This window comes from Schistocerca gregaria, chromosome X (genome assembly GCF_023897955.1).
Source record: "Schistocerca gregaria isolate iqSchGreg1 chromosome X, iqSchGreg1.2, whole genome shotgun sequence".
In the NCBI taxonomy this organism is placed as follows: domain Eukaryota; kingdom Metazoa; phylum Arthropoda; class Insecta; order Orthoptera; family Acrididae; genus Schistocerca; species Schistocerca gregaria.
Window position 1 is genome coordinate 1,546,153 of NC_064931.1, and position 18,320 is coordinate 1,564,472.

At 50.7% G+C, this 18,320-nt stretch overlaps 42 non-coding genes across 42 annotated transcripts; all 42 read right to left on the bottom strand.

Annotated features, from left to right (window-relative positions):
- Window positions 1–1,842: 1,842 nt before the first annotated feature.
- On the bottom strand, window positions 1,843–1,917 carry Trnas-cga (transfer RNA serine (anticodon CGA)). The gene has a single exon. It is a non-coding gene; the product is annotated as a tRNA-Ser (tRNA).
- A 225-nt stretch (window positions 1,918–2,142) lies between these two features.
- Trnas-cga (transfer RNA serine (anticodon CGA)) lies at window positions 2,143–2,217 on the bottom strand. Its single transcript has one exon. It is a non-coding gene; the product is annotated as a tRNA-Ser (tRNA).
- Window positions 2,218–2,442: 225 nt separating this feature from the next.
- On the bottom strand, window positions 2,443–2,517 carry Trnas-cga (transfer RNA serine (anticodon CGA)). The gene has a single exon. It is a non-coding gene; the product is annotated as a tRNA-Ser (tRNA).
- Window positions 2,518–3,042: 525 nt separating this feature from the next.
- Window positions 3,043–3,117, bottom strand: Trnas-cga (transfer RNA serine (anticodon CGA)). Its single transcript has one exon. It is a non-coding gene; the product is annotated as a tRNA-Ser (tRNA).
- A 225-nt stretch (window positions 3,118–3,342) lies between these two features.
- On the bottom strand, window positions 3,343–3,417 carry Trnas-cga (transfer RNA serine (anticodon CGA)). Its single transcript has one exon. It is a non-coding gene; the product is annotated as a tRNA-Ser (tRNA).
- A 225-nt stretch (window positions 3,418–3,642) lies between these two features.
- Trnas-cga (transfer RNA serine (anticodon CGA)) lies at window positions 3,643–3,717 on the bottom strand. Its single transcript has one exon. It is a non-coding gene; the product is annotated as a tRNA-Ser (tRNA).
- Window positions 3,718–3,942: 225 nt separating this feature from the next.
- On the bottom strand, window positions 3,943–4,017 carry Trnas-cga (transfer RNA serine (anticodon CGA)). Its single transcript has one exon. It is a non-coding gene; the product is annotated as a tRNA-Ser (tRNA).
- A 225-nt stretch (window positions 4,018–4,242) lies between these two features.
- Trnas-cga (transfer RNA serine (anticodon CGA)) lies at window positions 4,243–4,317 on the bottom strand. The gene has a single exon. It is a non-coding gene; the product is annotated as a tRNA-Ser (tRNA).
- Window positions 4,318–4,542: 225 nt separating this feature from the next.
- Window positions 4,543–4,617, bottom strand: Trnas-cga (transfer RNA serine (anticodon CGA)). The gene has a single exon. It is a non-coding gene; the product is annotated as a tRNA-Ser (tRNA).
- An 825-nt stretch (window positions 4,618–5,442) lies between these two features.
- Window positions 5,443–5,517, bottom strand: Trnas-cga (transfer RNA serine (anticodon CGA)). Its single transcript has one exon. It is a non-coding gene; the product is annotated as a tRNA-Ser (tRNA).
- Window positions 5,518–5,742: 225 nt separating this feature from the next.
- Trnas-cga (transfer RNA serine (anticodon CGA)) lies at window positions 5,743–5,817 on the bottom strand. Its single transcript has one exon. It is a non-coding gene; the product is annotated as a tRNA-Ser (tRNA).
- Window positions 5,818–6,042: 225 nt separating this feature from the next.
- Trnas-cga (transfer RNA serine (anticodon CGA)) lies at window positions 6,043–6,117 on the bottom strand. The gene has a single exon. It is a non-coding gene; the product is annotated as a tRNA-Ser (tRNA).
- Window positions 6,118–6,342: 225 nt separating this feature from the next.
- On the bottom strand, window positions 6,343–6,417 carry Trnas-cga (transfer RNA serine (anticodon CGA)). Its single transcript has one exon. It is a non-coding gene; the product is annotated as a tRNA-Ser (tRNA).
- A 225-nt stretch (window positions 6,418–6,642) lies between these two features.
- Trnas-cga (transfer RNA serine (anticodon CGA)) lies at window positions 6,643–6,717 on the bottom strand. The gene has a single exon. It is a non-coding gene; the product is annotated as a tRNA-Ser (tRNA).
- A 225-nt stretch (window positions 6,718–6,942) lies between these two features.
- Window positions 6,943–7,017, bottom strand: Trnas-cga (transfer RNA serine (anticodon CGA)). The gene has a single exon. It is a non-coding gene; the product is annotated as a tRNA-Ser (tRNA).
- A 225-nt stretch (window positions 7,018–7,242) lies between these two features.
- Trnas-cga (transfer RNA serine (anticodon CGA)) lies at window positions 7,243–7,317 on the bottom strand. Its single transcript has one exon. It is a non-coding gene; the product is annotated as a tRNA-Ser (tRNA).
- Window positions 7,318–7,542: 225 nt separating this feature from the next.
- On the bottom strand, window positions 7,543–7,617 carry Trnas-cga (transfer RNA serine (anticodon CGA)). Its single transcript has one exon. It is a non-coding gene; the product is annotated as a tRNA-Ser (tRNA).
- Window positions 7,618–7,842: 225 nt separating this feature from the next.
- On the bottom strand, window positions 7,843–7,917 carry Trnas-cga (transfer RNA serine (anticodon CGA)). Its single transcript has one exon. It is a non-coding gene; the product is annotated as a tRNA-Ser (tRNA).
- A 225-nt stretch (window positions 7,918–8,142) lies between these two features.
- Trnas-cga (transfer RNA serine (anticodon CGA)) lies at window positions 8,143–8,217 on the bottom strand. The gene has a single exon. It is a non-coding gene; the product is annotated as a tRNA-Ser (tRNA).
- A 225-nt stretch (window positions 8,218–8,442) lies between these two features.
- On the bottom strand, window positions 8,443–8,517 carry Trnas-cga (transfer RNA serine (anticodon CGA)). Its single transcript has one exon. It is a non-coding gene; the product is annotated as a tRNA-Ser (tRNA).
- A 225-nt stretch (window positions 8,518–8,742) lies between these two features.
- On the bottom strand, window positions 8,743–8,817 carry Trnas-cga (transfer RNA serine (anticodon CGA)). Its single transcript has one exon. It is a non-coding gene; the product is annotated as a tRNA-Ser (tRNA).
- Window positions 8,818–9,642: 825 nt separating this feature from the next.
- Window positions 9,643–9,717, bottom strand: Trnas-cga (transfer RNA serine (anticodon CGA)). The gene has a single exon. It is a non-coding gene; the product is annotated as a tRNA-Ser (tRNA).
- A 525-nt stretch (window positions 9,718–10,242) lies between these two features.
- On the bottom strand, window positions 10,243–10,317 carry Trnas-cga (transfer RNA serine (anticodon CGA)). Its single transcript has one exon. It is a non-coding gene; the product is annotated as a tRNA-Ser (tRNA).
- Window positions 10,318–10,542: 225 nt separating this feature from the next.
- Window positions 10,543–10,617, bottom strand: Trnas-cga (transfer RNA serine (anticodon CGA)). Its single transcript has one exon. It is a non-coding gene; the product is annotated as a tRNA-Ser (tRNA).
- A 225-nt stretch (window positions 10,618–10,842) lies between these two features.
- Window positions 10,843–10,917, bottom strand: Trnas-cga (transfer RNA serine (anticodon CGA)). The gene has a single exon. It is a non-coding gene; the product is annotated as a tRNA-Ser (tRNA).
- A 225-nt stretch (window positions 10,918–11,142) lies between these two features.
- Window positions 11,143–11,217, bottom strand: Trnas-cga (transfer RNA serine (anticodon CGA)). The gene has a single exon. It is a non-coding gene; the product is annotated as a tRNA-Ser (tRNA).
- Window positions 11,218–11,442: 225 nt separating this feature from the next.
- Window positions 11,443–11,517, bottom strand: Trnas-cga (transfer RNA serine (anticodon CGA)). The gene has a single exon. It is a non-coding gene; the product is annotated as a tRNA-Ser (tRNA).
- A 225-nt stretch (window positions 11,518–11,742) lies between these two features.
- Trnas-cga (transfer RNA serine (anticodon CGA)) lies at window positions 11,743–11,817 on the bottom strand. The gene has a single exon. It is a non-coding gene; the product is annotated as a tRNA-Ser (tRNA).
- A 225-nt stretch (window positions 11,818–12,042) lies between these two features.
- Trnas-cga (transfer RNA serine (anticodon CGA)) lies at window positions 12,043–12,117 on the bottom strand. Its single transcript has one exon. It is a non-coding gene; the product is annotated as a tRNA-Ser (tRNA).
- A 225-nt stretch (window positions 12,118–12,342) lies between these two features.
- Trnas-cga (transfer RNA serine (anticodon CGA)) lies at window positions 12,343–12,417 on the bottom strand. Its single transcript has one exon. It is a non-coding gene; the product is annotated as a tRNA-Ser (tRNA).
- Window positions 12,418–12,642: 225 nt separating this feature from the next.
- Window positions 12,643–12,717, bottom strand: Trnas-cga (transfer RNA serine (anticodon CGA)). The gene has a single exon. It is a non-coding gene; the product is annotated as a tRNA-Ser (tRNA).
- Window positions 12,718–12,942: 225 nt separating this feature from the next.
- On the bottom strand, window positions 12,943–13,017 carry Trnas-cga (transfer RNA serine (anticodon CGA)). The gene has a single exon. It is a non-coding gene; the product is annotated as a tRNA-Ser (tRNA).
- Window positions 13,018–13,242: 225 nt separating this feature from the next.
- Trnas-cga (transfer RNA serine (anticodon CGA)) lies at window positions 13,243–13,317 on the bottom strand. Its single transcript has one exon. It is a non-coding gene; the product is annotated as a tRNA-Ser (tRNA).
- A 225-nt stretch (window positions 13,318–13,542) lies between these two features.
- Window positions 13,543–13,617, bottom strand: Trnas-cga (transfer RNA serine (anticodon CGA)). The gene has a single exon. It is a non-coding gene; the product is annotated as a tRNA-Ser (tRNA).
- Window positions 13,618–13,842: 225 nt separating this feature from the next.
- On the bottom strand, window positions 13,843–13,917 carry Trnas-cga (transfer RNA serine (anticodon CGA)). The gene has a single exon. It is a non-coding gene; the product is annotated as a tRNA-Ser (tRNA).
- Window positions 13,918–14,742: 825 nt separating this feature from the next.
- On the bottom strand, window positions 14,743–14,817 carry Trnas-cga (transfer RNA serine (anticodon CGA)). Its single transcript has one exon. It is a non-coding gene; the product is annotated as a tRNA-Ser (tRNA).
- A 525-nt stretch (window positions 14,818–15,342) lies between these two features.
- Window positions 15,343–15,417, bottom strand: Trnas-cga (transfer RNA serine (anticodon CGA)). The gene has a single exon. It is a non-coding gene; the product is annotated as a tRNA-Ser (tRNA).
- A 225-nt stretch (window positions 15,418–15,642) lies between these two features.
- On the bottom strand, window positions 15,643–15,717 carry Trnas-cga (transfer RNA serine (anticodon CGA)). The gene has a single exon. It is a non-coding gene; the product is annotated as a tRNA-Ser (tRNA).
- A 525-nt stretch (window positions 15,718–16,242) lies between these two features.
- On the bottom strand, window positions 16,243–16,317 carry Trnas-cga (transfer RNA serine (anticodon CGA)). Its single transcript has one exon. It is a non-coding gene; the product is annotated as a tRNA-Ser (tRNA).
- Window positions 16,318–16,542: 225 nt separating this feature from the next.
- Trnas-cga (transfer RNA serine (anticodon CGA)) lies at window positions 16,543–16,617 on the bottom strand. The gene has a single exon. It is a non-coding gene; the product is annotated as a tRNA-Ser (tRNA).
- A 225-nt stretch (window positions 16,618–16,842) lies between these two features.
- On the bottom strand, window positions 16,843–16,917 carry Trnas-cga (transfer RNA serine (anticodon CGA)). Its single transcript has one exon. It is a non-coding gene; the product is annotated as a tRNA-Ser (tRNA).
- A 525-nt stretch (window positions 16,918–17,442) lies between these two features.
- On the bottom strand, window positions 17,443–17,517 carry Trnas-cga (transfer RNA serine (anticodon CGA)). The gene has a single exon. It is a non-coding gene; the product is annotated as a tRNA-Ser (tRNA).
- Between the last annotated feature and the right edge of the window lie 803 nt (window positions 17,518–18,320).

Below are 18,320 nucleotides of genomic sequence, written 5' to 3' on the forward strand. Positions count from 1 at the left end.
TTCATCAGGATTGAATACAACAGTCACCATCCGCAATTTCCTCCATGGGAGTAATGTCTGAAACAGTCTACGCCTTGATCGTTACCAGGAAGACCAGTAGTAGTTTCCGATGCACATCTGGAGACAATCTGTAATCTGTGGACTATCGGAGTGTTGATGAAACACAGAAGTTGCATCGGGATTGAATACAACAGTCACGATCCGCACTTTCCTTCATAGGAGTAATGTCTGAAACAGTCTACGCATTGATCGTTCCCTGGAAGAACAGTAGTTGTTTCCGATGCACATCTGGAGGCATTCTGTAATTTGTGGACCTTCAAAGTGTTGGTGAAACACAGAAATTGCATAGGGATTGAATACAACAGTCACCATGCAGAATTTCCTATATGGGAGTAATGTCTCAAACAGTCTACGTTTTTGATCGTTCCCAGGAAGACCAGTAGAAGTTTCCGATGCACATCTGGAGGCAATCTGTAATCTGTTAACTATCAGAGTGTTGATGATACCCAGAAATTGCATCGGGATAGAATACAACAGTCACCATGCGCACTTTCCTCCATGGGAGCAATGTCTCAAATAGTCCACGCTTTGATCGTTCCCTGCAAGACCAGTAGTAGTTTCCCATGCACTTCTGGAGGCTTCCTGTAATTTGTGGACCTTAAAAGTGTTGATGAAACACAGAAATTGCATAGGGATTGAATACAACAGTCACCCTGCACACTTTCCTCCATGGGAGTAATGTCTCAAACAGTCTACGTTTTCGATCGTTCCCAGGAAGACCAGTAGTAGTTTCCGGTGTACATCTGGAGGCAATCTGTAATCTGTGGATTCTCAGAGTGTTGATGAAACACAGAAATTGCATCGGGATTGAATACAACAGTCACCATGCACACTTTCTCCATGGGAGTAATGTCTGAAACTGTCTACGCTTTGATCGTTCCCAGGAAGACCAGTAGTAGTTTCCGATGCACATCTGGAGTCAATCTGTAATCAGTGGACTAACAGAATGTTGATGGAACACAGAAGTTTCATCAGAATTGAATACAACAGTCACCATCCGCAATTTCCTCCATGGGAGTAATGTCTGAAACAGTCTACGCCTTGATCGTTACCAGGAAGACCAGTAGTAGTTTCCGATGCGCATCTGGAAACAATCTGTAATCTGTGGACCCTCAGAGTGTTGATGAAATCTGTGGAATATCAGAGTATTGATGAAACACAGAAATTTGCATCGCGTTTGAATACAACAGTCACCATGCGCACTTTCCTGAATGGGAGTAATGTCTCAAACAGTCTACGCTTTGATCGTTCCCTGGGAGACCAGAAGGAGTTTCCGATGCACATCTGGTGGCATTCTGTGATCTGTGGACTATCAGAGTGTTGATGAAACACAGAAAATGCATCGGGAATGTATACAACAGCCACAATGCGCACTTTCCTCCATGGGAGTAATGTCTGAAACAGTCTACGCTTTCAGAATGAGATTTCCACTCTGCAGCGGAGTGTGCGCTGATATGAAACTTCCTGGCAGATTAAAACTGTGTGCCCGACCGAGACTCGAACTCGGGACCTTTGCCTTTCGCCGGCAAGTGCTCTACCAACTGAGCTACCGAAGCACGACTAACGACCGGTACTCACAGCTTTACTTCTGCCAGTATCCGCCTCCTACCTTCCAAACTTTACAGAAGCTCTTCTGCGAACCATGCAGAACTAGCACTTCTGAAAGAAAGGATATTGCGGAGACATGGCTTAGCCACAGCCTAGGGGATGTTTCCAGAATGAGATTTCCACTCTGCAGCGGAGTGTGCGCTGATATGAAACTTCCTGGCAGATTAAAACTGTGTGCCCGACCGAGACTCGAACTCGGGACCTTTGCCTTTCGCGGGCAAGTGCTCTACCAACTGAGCTACCGAAGCACGACTCACGACCGGTACTCACAGCTTTACTTCTGCCAGTATCCGCCTCCTACCTTCCAAACTTTACAGAAGCTCTTCTGCGAACCATGCAGAACTAGCACTTCTGAAAGAAAGGATATTGCGGAGACATGGCTTAGCCACAGCCTAGGGGATGTTTCCAGAATGAGATTTCCACTCTGCAGCGGAGTGTGCGCTGATATGAAACTTCCTGGCAGATTAAAACTGTGTGCCCGACCGAGACTCGAACTCGGGACCTTTGCCTTTCGCGGGCAAGTGCTCTACCAACTGAGCTACCGAAGCACGACTCACGACTGGTACTCACAGCTTTACTTCTGCCAGTATCCGCCTCCTACCTTCCAAACTTTACAGAAGCTCTTCTGCGAACCATGCAGAACTAGCACTTCTGAAAGAAAGGATATTGCGGAGACATGGCTTAGCCACAGCCTAGGGGATGTTTCCAGAATGAGATTTCCACTCTGCAGCGGAGTGTGCGCTGATATGAAACTTCCTGGCAGATTAAAACTGTGTGCCCGACCGAGACTCGAACTCGGGACCTTTGCCTTTCGCGGGCAAGTGCTCTACCAACTGAGCTACCGAAGCACGACTCACGACCGGTACTCACAGCTTTACTTCTGCCAGTATCCGCGTCCTACCTTCCAAACTTTACAGAAGCTCTTCTGCGAACCATGCAGAACTAGCACTTCTGAAAGAAAGGATATTGCGGAGACATGGCTTAGCCACAGCCTAGGGGATGTTTCCAGAATGAGATTTCCACTCTGCAGCGGAGTGTGCGCTGATATGAAACTTCCTGGCAGATTAAAACTGTGTGCCCGACCGAGACTCGAACTCGGGACCTTTGCCTTTCGCGGGCAAGTGCTCTACCAACTGAGATACCGAAGCACGACTCACGACCGGTACTCACAGCTTTACTTCTGCCAGTATCCGCCTCCTACCTTCCAAACTTTACAGAAGCTCTTCTGCGAACCATGCAGAACTAGCACTTCTGAAACAAAGGATATTGCGGAGACATGGCTTAGCCACAGCCTAGGGGATGTTTCCAGAATGAGATTTCCACTCTGCAGCGGAGTGTGCGCTGATATGAAACTTCCTGGCAGATTAAAACTGTGTGCCCGACCGAGACTCGAACTCGGGACCTTTGCCTTTCGCGGGCAAGTGCTCTACCAACTGAGCTACCGAAGCACGACTCACGACCGGTACTCACAGCTTTACTTCTGCCAGTATCCGCCTCCTACCTTCCAAACTTTACAGAAGCTCTTCTGCGAACCATGCAGAACTAGCACTTCTGAAAGAAAGGATATTGCGGAGACATGGCTTAGCCACAGCCTAGGCGATGTTTCCAGAATGAGATTTCCACTCTGCAGCGGAGTGTGCGCTGATATGAAACTTCCTGGCAGATTAAAACTGTGTGCCCGACCGAGACTCGAACTCGGGACCTTTGCCTTTCGCGGGCAAGTGCTCTACCAACTGAGCTACCGAAGCACGACTCACGACCGGTACTCACAGCTTTACTTCTGCCAGTATCCGCCTCCTACCTTCCAAACTTCACAGAAGCTCTTCTGCGAACCATGCAGAACTAGCACTTCTGAAAGAAAGGATATTGCGGAGACATGGCTTAGCCACAGCCTAGGGGATGTTTCCAGAATGAGATTTCCACTCTGCAGCGGAGTGTGCGCTGATATGAAACTTCCTGGCAGATTAAAACTGTGTGCCCGACCGAGACTCGAACTCGGGACCTTTGCCTTTCGCGGGCAAGTGCTCTACCAACTGAGCTACCGAAGCACGACTCACGACTGGTACTCACAGCTTTACTTCTGCCAGTATCCGCCTCCTACCTTCCAAACTTTACAGAAGCTCTTCTGCGAACCATGCAGAACTAGCACTTCTGAAAGAAAGGATATTGCGGAGACATGGCTTAGCCACAGCCTAGGGGATGTTTCCAGAATGAGATTTCCGCTCTGCAGCGGAGTGTGCGCTGATATGAAACTTCCTGGCAGATTAAAACTGTGTGCCCGACCGAGACTCGAACTCGGGACCTTTGCCTTTCGCGGGCAAGTGCTCTACCAACTGAGCTACCGAAGCACGACTCACGACCGGTACTCACAGCTTTACTTCTGCCAGTATCCGCCTCCTACCTTCCAAACTTTACAGAAGCTCTTCTGCGAACCATGCAGAACTAGCACTTCTGAAGGAAAGGATATTGCGGAGACATGGCTTAGCCACAGCCTAGGGGATGTTTCCAGAATGAGATTTCCACTCTGCAGCGGAGTGTGCGCTGATATGAAACTTCCTGGCAGATTAAAACTGTGTGCCCGACCGAGACTCGAACTCGGGACCTTTGCCTTTCGCGGGCAAGTGCTCTACCAACTGAGCTACCGAAGCACGACTCACGACCGGTACACACAGCTTTACTTCTGCCAGTATCCGCCTCCTACCTTCCAAACTTTACAGAAGCTCTTCCGCGAACCATGCAGAACTAGCACTTCTGAAAGAAAGGATATTGCGGAGACATGGCTTAGCCACAGCCTAGGGGATGTTTCCAGAATGAGATCTCCACTCTGCAGCGGAGTGTGCGCTGATATGAAACTTCCTGGCAGATTAAAACTGTGTGCCCGACCGAGACTCGAACTCGGGTCCTTTGCCTTTCGCGGGCAAGTGCTCTACCAACTGAGCTACCGAAGCACGACTCACGACCGGTACTCACAGCTTTACTTCTGCCAGTATCCGCCTCCTACCTTCCAAACTTTACAGAAGCTCTTCTGCGAACCATGCAGAACTAGCACTTCTGAAAGAAAGGATATTGCGGAGACATGGCTTAGCCACAGCCTAGGGGATGTTACCAGAATGAGATTTCCACTCTGCAGCGGAGTGTGCGCTGATATGAAACTTCCTGGCAGATTAAAACTGTGTGCCCGACCGAGACTCGAACTCGGGACCTTTGCCTTTCGCAGGCAAGTGCTCTACCAACTGAGCTACCGAAGCACGACTCACGACCGGTACTCACAGCTTTACTTCTGCCAGTATCCGCCTCCTACCTTCCAAACTTTACAGAAGCTCTTCTGCGAACCATGCAGAACTAGCACTTCTGAAACAAAGGATATTGCGGAGACATGGCTTAGCCACAGCCTAGGGGATGTTTCCAGAATGAGATTTCCACTCTGCAGCGGAGTGTGCGCTGATATGAAACTTCCTGGCAGATTAAAACTGTGTGCCCGACCGAGACTCGAAATCGGGACCTTTGCCTTTCGCGGGCAAGTGCTCTACCAACTGAGCTACCGAAGCACGACTCACGACCGGTACTCACAGCTTTACTTCTGCCAGTATCCGCCTCCTACCTTCCAAACTTTACAGAAGCTCTTCTGCGAACCATGCAGAACTAGCACTTCTGAAAGAAAGGATATTGCGGAGACATGGCTTAGCCACAGCCTAGGGGATGTTTCCAGAATGAGATTTCCACTCTGCAGCGGAGTGTGCGCTGATATGAAACTTCCTGGCAGATTAAAACTGTGTGCCCGACCGAGACTCGAACTCGGGACCTTTGCCTTTCGCGGGCAAGTGCTCTACCAACTGAGCTACCGAAGCACGACTCACGACCGGTACTCACAGCTTTACTTCTGCCAGTATCCGCCTCCTACCTTCCAAACTTCACAGAAGCTCTTCTGTGAACCATGCAGAACTAGCACTTCTGAAAGAAAGGATATTGCGGAGACATGGCTTAGCCACAGCCTAGGGGATGTTTCCAGAATGAGATTTCCACTCTGCAGCGGAGTGTGCGCTGATATGAAACTTCCTGGCAGATTAAAACTGTGTGCCCGACCGAGACTCGAACTCGGGACCTTTGCCTTTCGCGGGCAAGTGCTCTACCAACTGAGCTACCGAAGCACGACTCACGACCGGTACTCACAGCTTTACTTCTGCCAGTATCCGCCTCCTACCTTCCAAACTTTACAGAAGCTCTTCTGCGAACCATGCAGAACTAGCACTTCTGAAAGAAAGGATATTGCGGAGACATGGCTTAGCCACAGCCTAGGGGATGTTTCCAGAATGAGATTTCCGCTCTGCAGCGGAGTGTGCGCTGATATGAAACTTCCTGGCAGATTAAAACTGTGTGCCCGACCGAGACTCGAACTCGGGACCTTTGCCTTTCGCGGGCAAGTGCTCTACCAACTGAGCTACCGAAGCACGACTCACGACCGGTACTCACAGCTTTACTTCTGCCAGTATCCGCCTCCTATCTTCCAAACTTTACAGAAGCTCTTCTGCGAACCATGCAGAACTAGCACTTCTGAAAGAAAGGATATTGCGGAGACATGGCTTAGCCACAGCCTAGGGGATGTTTCCAGAATGAGATTTCCACTCTGCAGCGGAGTGTGCGCTGATATGAAACTTCCTGGCAGATTAAAACTGTGTGCCCGACCGAGACTCGAACTCGGGACCTTTGCCTTTCGCGGGCAAGTGCTCTACCAACTGAGCTACCGAAGCACGACTCACGACCGGTACTCACAGCTTTACTTCTGCCAGTATCCGCCTCCTACCTTCCAAACTTTACAGAAGCTCTTCTGCGAACCATGCAGAACTAGCACTTCTGAAAGAAAGGATATTGCGGAGACATGGCTTAGCCACAGCCTAGGGGATGTTTCCAGAATGAGATTTCCACTCTGCAGCGGAGTGTGCGCTGATATGAAACTTCCTGGCAGATTAAAACTGTGTGCCCGACCGAGACTCGAACTCGGGACCTTTGCCTTTCGCGGGCAAGTGCTCTACCAACTGAGCTACCGAAGCACGACTCACGACTGGTACTCACAGCTTTACTTCTGCCAGTATCCGCCTCCTACCTTCCAAACTTTACAGAAGCTCTTCCGCGAACCATGCAGAACTAGCACTTCTGAAAGAAAGGATATTGCGGAGACATGGCTTAGCCACAGCCTAGGGGATGTTTCCAGAATGAGATTTCCACTCTGCAGCGGAGTGTGCGCTGATATGAAACTTCCTGGCAGATTAAAACTGTGTGCCCGACCGAGACTCGAACTCGGGTCCTTTGCCTTTCGCGGGCAAGTGCTCTACCAACTGAGCTACCGAAGCACGACTCACGACCGGTACTCACAGCTTTACTTCTGCCAGTATCCGCCTCCTACCTTCCAAACTTTACAGAAGCTCTTCTGCGAACCATGCAGAACTAGCACTTCTGAAAGAAAGGATATTGCGGAGACATGGCTTAGCCACAGCCTAGGGGATGTTTCCAGAATGAGATTTCCACTCTGCAGCGGAGTGTGCGCTGATATGAAACTTCCTGGCAGATTAAAACTGTGTGCCCGACCGAGACTCGAACTCGGGACCTTTGCCTTTCGCGGGCAAGTGCTCTACCAACTGAGCTACCGAAGCACGACTCACGACCGGTACTCACAGCTTTACTTCTGCCAGTATCCGCCTCCTACCTTCCAAACTTTACAGAAGCTCTTCTGCGAACCATGCAGAACTAGCACTTCTGAAAGAAAGGATATTGCGGAGACATGGCTTAGCCACAGCCTAGGGGATGTTTCCAGAATGAGATTTCCACTCTGCAGCGGAGTGTGCGCTGATATGAAACTTCCTGGCAGATTAAAACTGTGTGCCCGACCGAGACTCGAACTCGGGACCTTTGCCTTTCGCGGGCAAGTGCTCTACCAACTGAGCTACCGAAGCACGACTCACGACCGGTACTCACAGCTTTACTTCTGCCAGTATCCGCCTCCTACCTTCCAAACTTTACAGAAGCTCTTCTGCGAACCATGCAGAACTAGCACTTCTGAAAGAAAGGATATTGCGGAGACATGGCTTAGCCACAGCCTAGGGGATGTTTCCAGAATGAGATTTCCACTCTGCAGCGGAGTGTGCGCTGATATGAAACTTCCTGGCAGATTAAATCTGTGTGCCCGACCGAGACTCGAACTCGGGACCTTTGCCTTTCGCGGGCAAGTGCTCTACCAACTGAGCTACCGAAGCACGACTCACGACCGGTACTCACAGCTTTACTTCTGCCAGTATCCGCCTCCTACCTTCCAAACTTTACAGAAACTCTTCTGCGAACCATGCAGAACTAGCACTTCTGAAAGAAAGGATATTGCGGAGACATGGCTTAGCCACAGCCTAGGGGATGTTTCCAGAATGAGATTTCCACTCTGCAGCGGAGTGTGCGCTGATATGAAACTTCCTGGCAGATTAAAACTGTGTGCCCGACCGAGACTCGAACTCGGGACCTTTGCCTTTCGCGGGCAAGTGCTCTACCAACTGAGCTACCGAAGCACGACTCACGACCGGTACTCACAGCTTTACTTCTGCCAGTATCCGCCTCCTACCTTCCAAACTTTACAGAAGCTCTTCTGCGAACCATGCAGAACTAGCACTTCTGAAAGAAAGGATATTGCGGAGACATGGCTTAGCCACAGCCTAGGGGATGTTTCCAGAATGAGATTTCCACTCTGCAGCGGAGTGTGCGCTGATATGAAACTTCCTGGCAGATTAAAACTGTGTGCCCGGCCGAGACTCGAACTCGGGACCTTTGCCTTTCGCGGGCAAGTGCTCTACCAACTGAGCTACCGAAGCACGACTCACGACCGGTACTCACAGCTTTACTTCTGCCAGTATCCGCCTCCTACCTTCCAAACTTTACAGAAGCTCTTCTGCGAACCATGCAGAACTAGCACTTCTGAAAGAAAGGATATTGCGGAGACATGGCTTAGCCACAGCCTAGGGGATGTTTCCAGAATGAGATTTCCACTCTGCAGCGGCGTGTGCGCTGATATGAAACTTCCTGGCAGATTAAAACTGTGTGCCCGACCGAGACTCGAACTCGGGACCTTTGCCTTTCGCGGGCAAGTGCTCTACCAACTGAGCTACCGAAGCACGACTCACGACCGGTACTCACAGCTTTACTTCTGCCAGTATCCGCCTCCTACCTTCCAAACTTTACAGAAGCTCTTCTGCGAACCATGCAGAACTAGCACTTCTGAAAGAAAGGATATTGCGGAGACATGGCTTAGCCACAGCCTAGGGGATGTTTCCAGAATGAGATTTCCACTCTGCAGCGGAGTGTGCGCTGATATGAAACTTCCTGGCAGATTAAAACTGTGTGCCCGACCGAGACTCGAACTCGGGACCTTTGCCTTTCGCGGGCAAGTGCTCTACCAACTCAGCTACCGAAGCACGACTCACGACCGGTACTCACAGCTTTACTTCTGCCAGTATCCGCCTCCTACCTTCCAAACTTTACAGAAGCTCTTCTGCGAACCATGCAGAACTAGCACTTCTGAAAGAAAGGATATTGCGGAGACATGGCTTAGCCACAGCCTAGGGGATGTTTCCAGAATGAGATTTCCACTCTGCAGCGGAGTGCGCGCTGATATGAAACTTCCTGGCAGATTAAAACTGTGTGCCCGACCGAGACTCGAACTCGGGACCTTTGCCTTTCGCGGGCAAGTGCTCTACCAACTGAGCTACCGAAGGACGACTCACGACCGGTACTCACAGCTTTACTTCTGCCAGTATCCGCCTCCTACCTTCCAAACTTTACAGAAGCTCTTCTGCGAACCATGCAGAACTAGCACTTCTGAAAGAAAGGATATTGCGGAGACATGGCTTAGCCACAGCCTAGGGGATGTTTCCAGAATGAGATTTCCACTCTGCAGCGGAGTGTGCGCTGATATGAAACTTCCTGGCAGATTAAAACTGTGTGCCCGACCGAGACTCGAACTCGGGACCTTTGCCTTTCGCGGGCAAGTGCTCTACCAACTGAGCTACCGAAGCACGACTCACGACCGGTACTCACAGCTTTACTTCTGCCAGTATCCGCCTCCTACCTTCCAAACTTTACAGAAGCTCTTCTGCGAACCATGCAGAACTAGCACTTCTGAAAGAAAGGATATTGCGGAGACATGGCTTAGCCACAGCCTAGGGGATGTTTCCAGAATGAGATTTTCACTCTGCAGCGGAGTGTGCGCTGATATGAAACTTCCTGTCAGATTAAAACTGTGTGCCCGACCGAGACTCGAACTCGGGACCTTTGCCTTTCGTGGGCAAGTGCTCTACCAACTGAGCTACCGAAGCACGACTCACGACCGGTACTCACAGCTTTACTTCTGCCAGTATCCGCCTCCTACCTTCCAAACTTTACAGAAGCTCTTCTGCGAACCATGCAGAACTAGCACTTCTGAAAGAAAGGATATTGCGGAGACATGGCTTAGCCACAGCCTAGGGGATGTTTCCAGAATGAGATTTCCACTCTGCAGCGGAGTGTGCGCTGATATGAAACTTCCTGGCAGATTAAAACTGTGTGCCCGACCGAGACTCGAACTCGGGACCTTTGCCTTTCGCGGGCAAGTGCTCTACCAACTGAGCTACCGAAGCACGACTCACGACCGGTACTCACAGCTTTACTTCTGCCAGTATCCGCCTCCTACCTTCCAAACTTCACAGAAGCTCTTCTGTGAACCATGCAGAACTAGCACTTCTGAAAGAAAGGATATTGCGGAGACATGGCTTAGCCACAGCCTAGGGGATGTTTCCAGAATGAGATTTCCACTCTGCAGCGGAGTGTGCGCTGATATGAAACTTCCTGGCAGATTAAAACTGTGTGCCCGACCGAGACTCGAACTCGGGACCTTTGCCTTTCGCGGGCAAGTGCTCTACCAACTGAGCTACCGAAGCACGACTCACGACCGGTACTCACAGCTTTACTTCTGCCAGTATCCGCCTCCTACCTTCCAAACTTTACAGAAGCTCTTCTGCGAACCATGCAGAACTAGCACTTCTGAAAGAAAGGATATTGCGGAGACATGGCTTAGCCACAGCCTAGGGGATGTTTCCAGAATGAGATTTCCGCTCTGCAGCGGAGTGTGCGCTGATATGAAACTTCCTGGCAGATTAAAACTGTGTGCCCGACCGAGACTCGAACTCGGGACCTTTGCCTTTCGCGGGCAAGTGCTCTACCAACTGAGCTACCGAAGCACGACTCACGACCGGTACTCACAGCTTTACTTCTGCCAGTATCCGCCTCCTATCTTCCAAACTTTACAGAAGCTCTTCTGCGAACCATGCAGAACTAGCACTTCTGAAAGAAAGGATATTGCGGAGACATGGCTTAGCCACAGCCTAGGGGATGTTTCCAGAATGAGATTTCCACTCTGCAGCGGAGTGTGCGCTGATATGAAACTTCCTGGCAGATTAAAACTGTGTGCCCGACCGAGACTCGAACTCGGGACCTTTGCCTTTCGCGGGCAAGTGCTCTACCAACTGAGCTACCGAAGCACGACTCACGACCGGTACTCACAGCTTTACTTCTGCCAGTATCCGCCTCCTACCTTCCAAACTTTACAGAAGCTCTTCTGCGAACCATGCAGAACTAGCACTTCTGAAAGAAAGGATATTGCGGAGACATGGCTTAGCCACAGCCTAGGGGATGTTTCCAGAATGAGATTTCCACTCTGCAGCGGAGTGTGCGCTGATATGAAACTTCCTGGCAGATTAAAACTGTGTGCCCGACCGAGACTCGAACTCGGGACCTTTGCCTTTCGCGGGCAAGTGCTCTACCAACTGAGCTACCGAAGCACGACTCACGACCGGTACTCACAGCTTTACTTCTGCCAGTATCCGCCTCCTACCTTCCAAACTTCACAGAAGCTCTTCTGTGAACCATGCAGAACTAGCACTTCTGAAAGAAAGGATATTGCGGAGACATGGCTTAGCCACAGCCTAGGGGATGTTTCCAGAATGAGATTTCCACTCTGCAGCGGAGTGTGCGCTGATATGAAACTTCCTGGCAGATTAAAACTGTGTGCCCGACCGAGACTCGAACTCGGGACCTTTGCCTTTCGCGGGCAAGTGCTCTACCAACTGAGCTACCGAAGCACGACTCACGACTGGTACTCACAGCTTTACTTCTGCCAGTATCCGCCTCCTACCTTCCAAACTTTACAGAAGCTCTTCCGCGAACCATGCAGAACTAGCACTTCTGAAAGAAAGGATATTGCGGAGACATGGCTTAGCCACAGCCTAGGGGATGTTTCCAGAATGAGATTTCCACTCTGCAGCGGAGTGTGCGCTGATATGAAACTTCCTGGCAGATTAAAACTGTGTGCCCGACCGAGACTCGAACTCGGGTCCTTTGCCTTTCGCGGGCAAGTGCTCTACCAACTGAGCTACCGAAGCACGACTCACGACCGGTACTCACAGCTTTACTTCTGCCAGTATCCGCCTCCTACCTTCCAAACTTTACAGAAGCTCTTCTGCGAACCATGCAGAACTAGCACTTCTGAAAGAAAGGATATTGCGGAGACATGGCTTAGCCACAGCCTAGGGGATGTTTCCAGAATGAGATTTCCACTCTGCAGCGGAGTGTGCGCTGATATGAAACTTCCTGGCAGATTAAAACTGTGTGCCCGACCGAGACTCGAACTCGGGACCTTTGCCTTTCGCGGGCAAGTGCTCTACCAACTGAGCTACCGAAGCACGACTCACGACCGGTACTCACAGCTTTACTTCTGCCAGTATCCGCCTCCTACCTTCCAAACTTTACAGAAGCTCTTCTGCGAACCATGCAGAACTAGCACTTCTGAAAGAAAGGATATTGCGGAGACATGGCTTAGCCACAGCCTAGGGGATGTTTCCAGAATGAGATTTCCACTCTGCAGCGGAGTGTGCGCTGATATGAAACTTCCTGGCAGATTAAAACTGTGTGCCCGACCGAGACTCGAACTCGGGACCTTTGCCTTTCGCGGGCAAGTGCTCTACCAACTGAGCTACCGAAGCACGACTCACGACCGGTACTCACAGCTTTACTTCTGCCAGTATCCGCCTCCTACCTTCCAAACTTTACAGAAGCTCTTCTGCGAACCATGCAGAACTAGCACTTCTGAAAGAAAGGATATTGCGGAGACATGGCTTAGCCACAGCCTAGGGGATGTTTCCAGAATGAGATTTCCACTCTGCAGCGGAGTGTGCGCTGATATGAAACTTCCTGGCAGATTAAATCTGTGTGCCCGACCGAGACTCGAACTCGGGACCTTTGCCTTTCGCGGGCAAGTGCTCTACCAACTGAGCTACCGAAGCACGACTCACGACCGGTACTCACAGCTTTACTTCTGCCAGTATCCGCCTCCTACCTTCCAAACTTTACAGAAACTCTTCTGCGAACCATGCAGAACTAGCACTTCTGAAAGAAAGGATATTGCGGAGACATGGCTTAGCCACAGCCTAGGGGATGTTTCCAGAATGAGATTTCCACTCTGCAGCGGAGTGTGCGCTGATATGAAACTTCCTGGCAGATTAAAACTGTGTGCCCGACCGAGACTCGAACTCGGGACCTTTGCCTTTCGCGGGCAAGTGCTCTACCAACTGAGCTACCGAAGCACGACTCACGACCGGTACTCACAGCTTTACTTCTGCCAGTATCCGCCTCCTACCTTCCAAACTTTACAGAAGCTCTTCTGCGAACCATGCAGAACTAGCACTTCTGAAAGAAAGGATATTGCGGAGACATGGCTTAGCCACAGCCTAGGGGATGTTTCCAGAATGAGATTTCCACTCTGCAGCGGAGTGTGCGCTGATATGAAACTTCCTGGCAGATTAAAACTGTGTGCCCGACCGAGACTCGAACTCGGGACCTTTGCCTTTCGCGGGCAAGTGCTCTACCAACTGAGCTACCGAAGCACGACTCACGACCGGTACTCACAGCTTTACTTCTGCCAGTATCCGCCTCCTACCTTCCAAACTTTACAGAAGCTCTTCTGCGAACCATGCAGAACTAGCACTTCTGAAAGAAAGGATATTGCGGAGACATGGCTTAGCCACAGCCTAGGGGATGTTTCCAGAATGAGATTTCCACTCTGCAGCGGCGTGTGCGCTGATATGAAACTTCCTGGCAGATTAAAACTGTGTGCCCGACCGAGACTCGAACTCGGGACCTTTGCCTTTCGCGGGCAAGTGCTCTACCAACTGAGCTACCGAAGCACGACTCACGACCGGTACTCACAGCTTTACTTCTGCCAGTATCCGCCTCCTACCTTCCAAACTTTACAGAAGCTCTTCTGCGAACCATGCAGAACTAGCACTTCTGAAAGAAAGGATATTGCGGAGACATGGCTTAGCCACAGCCTAGGGGATGTTTCCAGAATGAGATTTCCACTCTGCAGCGGAGTGTGCGCTGATATGAAACTTCCTGGCAGATTAAAACTGTGTGCCCGACCGAGACTCGAACTCGGGACCTTTGCCTTTCGCGGGCAAGTGCTCTACCAACTCAGCTACCGAAGCACGACTCACGACCGGTACTCACAGCTTTACTTCTGCCAGTATCCGCCTCCTACCTTCCAAACTTTACAGAAGCTCTTCTGCGAACCATGCAGAACTAGCACTTCTGAAAGAAAGGATATTGCGGAGACATGGCTTAGCCACAGCCTAGGGGATGTTTCCAGAATGAGATTTCCACTCTGCAGCGGAGTGCGCGCTGATATGAAACTTCCTGGCAGATTAAAACTGTGTGCCCGACCGAGACTCGAACTCGGGACCTTTGCCTTTCGCGGGCAAGTGCTCTACCAACTGAGCTACCGAAGGACGACTCACGACCGGTACTCACAGCTTTACTTCTGCCAGTATCCGCCTCCTACCTTCCAAACTTTACAGAAGCTCTTCTGCGAACCATGCAGAACTAGCACTTCTGAAAGAAAGGATATTGCGGAGACATGGCTTAGCCACAGCCTAGGGGATGTTTCCAGAATGAGATTTCCACTCTGCAGCGGAGTGTGCGCTGATATGAAACTTCCTGGCAGATTAAAACTGTGTGCCCGACCGAGACTCGAACTCGGGACCTTTGCCTTTCGCGGGCAAGTGCTCTACCAACTGAGCTACCGAAGCACGACTCACGACCGGTACTCACAGCTTTACTTCTGCCAGTATCCGCCTCCTACCTTCCAAACTTTACAGAAGCTCTTCTGCGAACCATGCAGAACTAGCACTTCTGAAAGAAAGGATATTGCGGAGACATGGCTTAGCCACAGCCTAGGGGATGTTTCCAGAATGAGATTTTCACTCTGCAGCGGAGTGTGCGCTGATATGAAACTTCCTGTCAGATTAAAACTGTGTGCCCGACCGAGACTCGAACTCGGGACCTTTGCCTTTCGTGGGCAAGTGCTCTACCAACTGAGCTACCGAAGCACGACTCACGACCGGTACTCACAGCTTTACTTCTGCCAGTATCCGCCTCCTACCTTCCAAACTTTACAGAAGCTCTTCTGCGAACCATGCAGAACTAGCACTTCTGAAACAAAGGATATTGCGGAGACATGGCTTAGCCACAGCCTAGGGGATGTTTCCAGAATGAGATTTCCACTCTGCAGCGGAGTGTGCGCTGATATGAAACTTCCTGGCAGATTAAAACTGTGTGCCCGACCGAGACTCGAACTCGGGACCTTTGCCTTTCGCGGGCAAGTGCTCTACCAACTGAGCTACCGAAGCACGACTAACGACCGGTACTCACAGCTTTACTTCTGCCAGTATCCGCCTCCTACCTTCCAAACTTTACAGAAGCTCTTCTGCGAACCATGCAGAACTAGCACTTCTGAAAGAAAGGATATTGCGGAGACATGGCTTAGCCACAGCCTAGGGGATGTTTCCAGAATGAGATTTCCACTCTGCAGCGGAGTGTGCGCTGATATGAAACTTCCTGGCAGATTAAAACTGTGTGCCCGACCGAGACTCGAACTCGGGACCTTTGCCTTTCGCGGGCAAGTGCTCTACCAACTGAGCTACCGAAGCACGACTCACGACCGGTACTCACAGCTTTACTTGTGCCAGTATCCGCCTCCTACCTTCCAATCTTTACAGAAGCTCTTCTGCGAACCATGCAGAACTAGCACTTCTGAAAGAAAGGATATTGCGGAGACATGGCTTAGCCACAGCCTAGGGGATGTTTCCAGAATGAGATTTCCACTCTGCAGCGGAGTGTGCGCTGATATGAAACTTCCTGGCAGATTAAAACTGTGTGCCCGACCGAGACTCGAACTCGGGACCTTTGCCTTTCGCGGGCAAGTGCTCTACCAACTGAGCTACCGAAGGACGACTCACGACCGGTACTCACAGCTTTACTTCTGCCAGTATCCGCCTCCTACCTTCCAAACTTTACAGAAGCTCTTCTGCGAACCATGCAGAACTAGCACTTCTGAAAGAAAGGATATTGCGGAGACATGGCGTAGCCACAGCCTAGGGGATGTTTCCAGAATGAGATTTCCACTCTGCAGCGGAGTGTGCGCTGATATGAAACTTCCTGGCAGATTAAAACTGTGTGCCCGACCGAGACTCGAACTCGGGACCTTTGCCTTTCGCGGGCAAGTGCTCTACCAACTGAGCTACCGAAGCACGACTCACGACCGGTACTCACAGCTTTACTTCTGCCAGTATCCGCCTCCTACCTTCCAAACTTTACAGAAGCTCTTCTGCGAACCATGCAGAACTAGCACTTCTGAAAGAAAGGATATTGCGGAGACATGGCTTAGCCACAGCCTAGGGGATGTTTCCAGAATGAGATTTCCACTCTGCAGCGGAGTCTGCGCTGATATGAAACTTCCTGGCAGATTAAATCTATGTGCCCGACCGAGACTCGAACTCGGGACCTTTGCCTTTCGCGGGCAAGTGCTCTACCAACTGAGCTACCGAAGCACGACTCACGACCGGTACTCACAGCTTTACTTCTGCCAGTATCCGCCTCCTACCTTCCAAACTTTACAGAAGCTCTTCTGCGAACCATGCAGAACTAGCACTTCTGAAAGAAAGGATATTGCGGAGACATGGCTTAGCCACAGCCTAGGGGATGTTTCCAGAATGAGATTTCCACTCTGCAGCGGAGTGTGCGCTGATATGAAACTTCCTGGCAGATTAAAACTGTGTGCCCGACCGAGACTCGAACTCGGGACCTTTGCCTTTCGCGGGCAAGTGCTCTACCAACTGAGCTACCGAAGCACGACTCACGACCGGTACACACAGCTTTACTTCTGCCAGTATCCGCCTCCTACCTTCCAAACTTTACAGAAGCTCTTCTGCGAACCATGCAGAACTAGCACTTCTGAAAGAAAGGATATTGCGGAGACATGGCTTAGCCACAGCCTAGGGGATGTTTCCAGAATGAGATTTCCACTCTGCAGCGGAGTGTGCGCTGATATGAAACTTCCTGGCAGATTAAAACTGTGTGCCCGACAGAGACTCGAACTCGGGACCTTTGCCTTTCACGGGCAAGTGCTCTACCAACTGAGCTACCGAAGCACGACTCACGACCGCTACTCACAGCTTTACTTCTGCCAGTATCCGCCTCCTACCTTCCAAACTTTACAGAAGCTCTTCTGCGAACCATGCAGAACTAGCACTTCTGAAAGAAAGGATATTGCGGAGACATGGCTTAGCCACAGCCTAGGGGATGTTTCCAGAATGAGATTTCCACTCTGCAGCGGAGTGTGCGCTGATATGAAACTACCTGGCAGATTAAAACTGTGTGCCCGACCGAGACTCGAACTCGGGACCTTTGCCTTTCGCGGGCAAGTGCTCTACCAACTGAGCTACCGAAGCACCAAGCTAAGCCATGTCTCCGCAATATCCTTTCTTTCAGAAGTGCTAGTTCTGCATGGTTCGCAGAAGAGCTTCTGTGAAGTTTGGAAGGTAGGAGGCGGATACTGGCAGAAGTAAAGCTGTGAGTACCGGTCGTGTGTCGTGCTTCGGTAGCTCAGTTGGTAGAGCACTTGCCCGCGAAAGGCAAAGGTCCCGAGTTCGAGTCTCGGTCGGGCACACAGTTTTAATCTGCCAGGAAGCTTCATATCAGCGCACAATCCGCTGCAGAGTGGAAATCTCATTCTGGAAACATCCCCTAGGCTGTGGCTAAGCCATGTCTCCGCAATATCCTTTCTTTCAGAAGTGCTAGTTCTGCATGGTGCGCAGAAGAGCTTCTGTAAAGTTTGGAAGGTAGGAGGCGGATACTGGCAGAAGTAAAGCTGTGAGTACCGGTCGTGAGTCGTGCTTCGGTAGCTCAGTTGGTAGAGCACTTGCCCGCGAAAGGCAAAGGTCCCGAGTTCGAGTCTCGGTCGGGCACACAGTTTTAATCTGCCAGGAAGTTTCATATCAGCGCACACTCCGCTGCAGAGTGGAAATCTCATTCTGGAAACATCCCCTAGGCTGTGGCTAAGCCATGTCTCCGCAATATCCTTTCTTTCAGAAGTGCTAGTTCTGCATGGTTCGCAGAAGAGCTTCTGTAAAGTTTGGAAGGTAGGAGGCGGATACTGGCAGAAGTAAAGCTGTGAGTACCGGTCGTGAGTCGTGCTTCGGTAGCTGAGTTGGTAGAGCACTTGCCCGCGAAAGGCAAAGGTCCCGAGTTCGAGT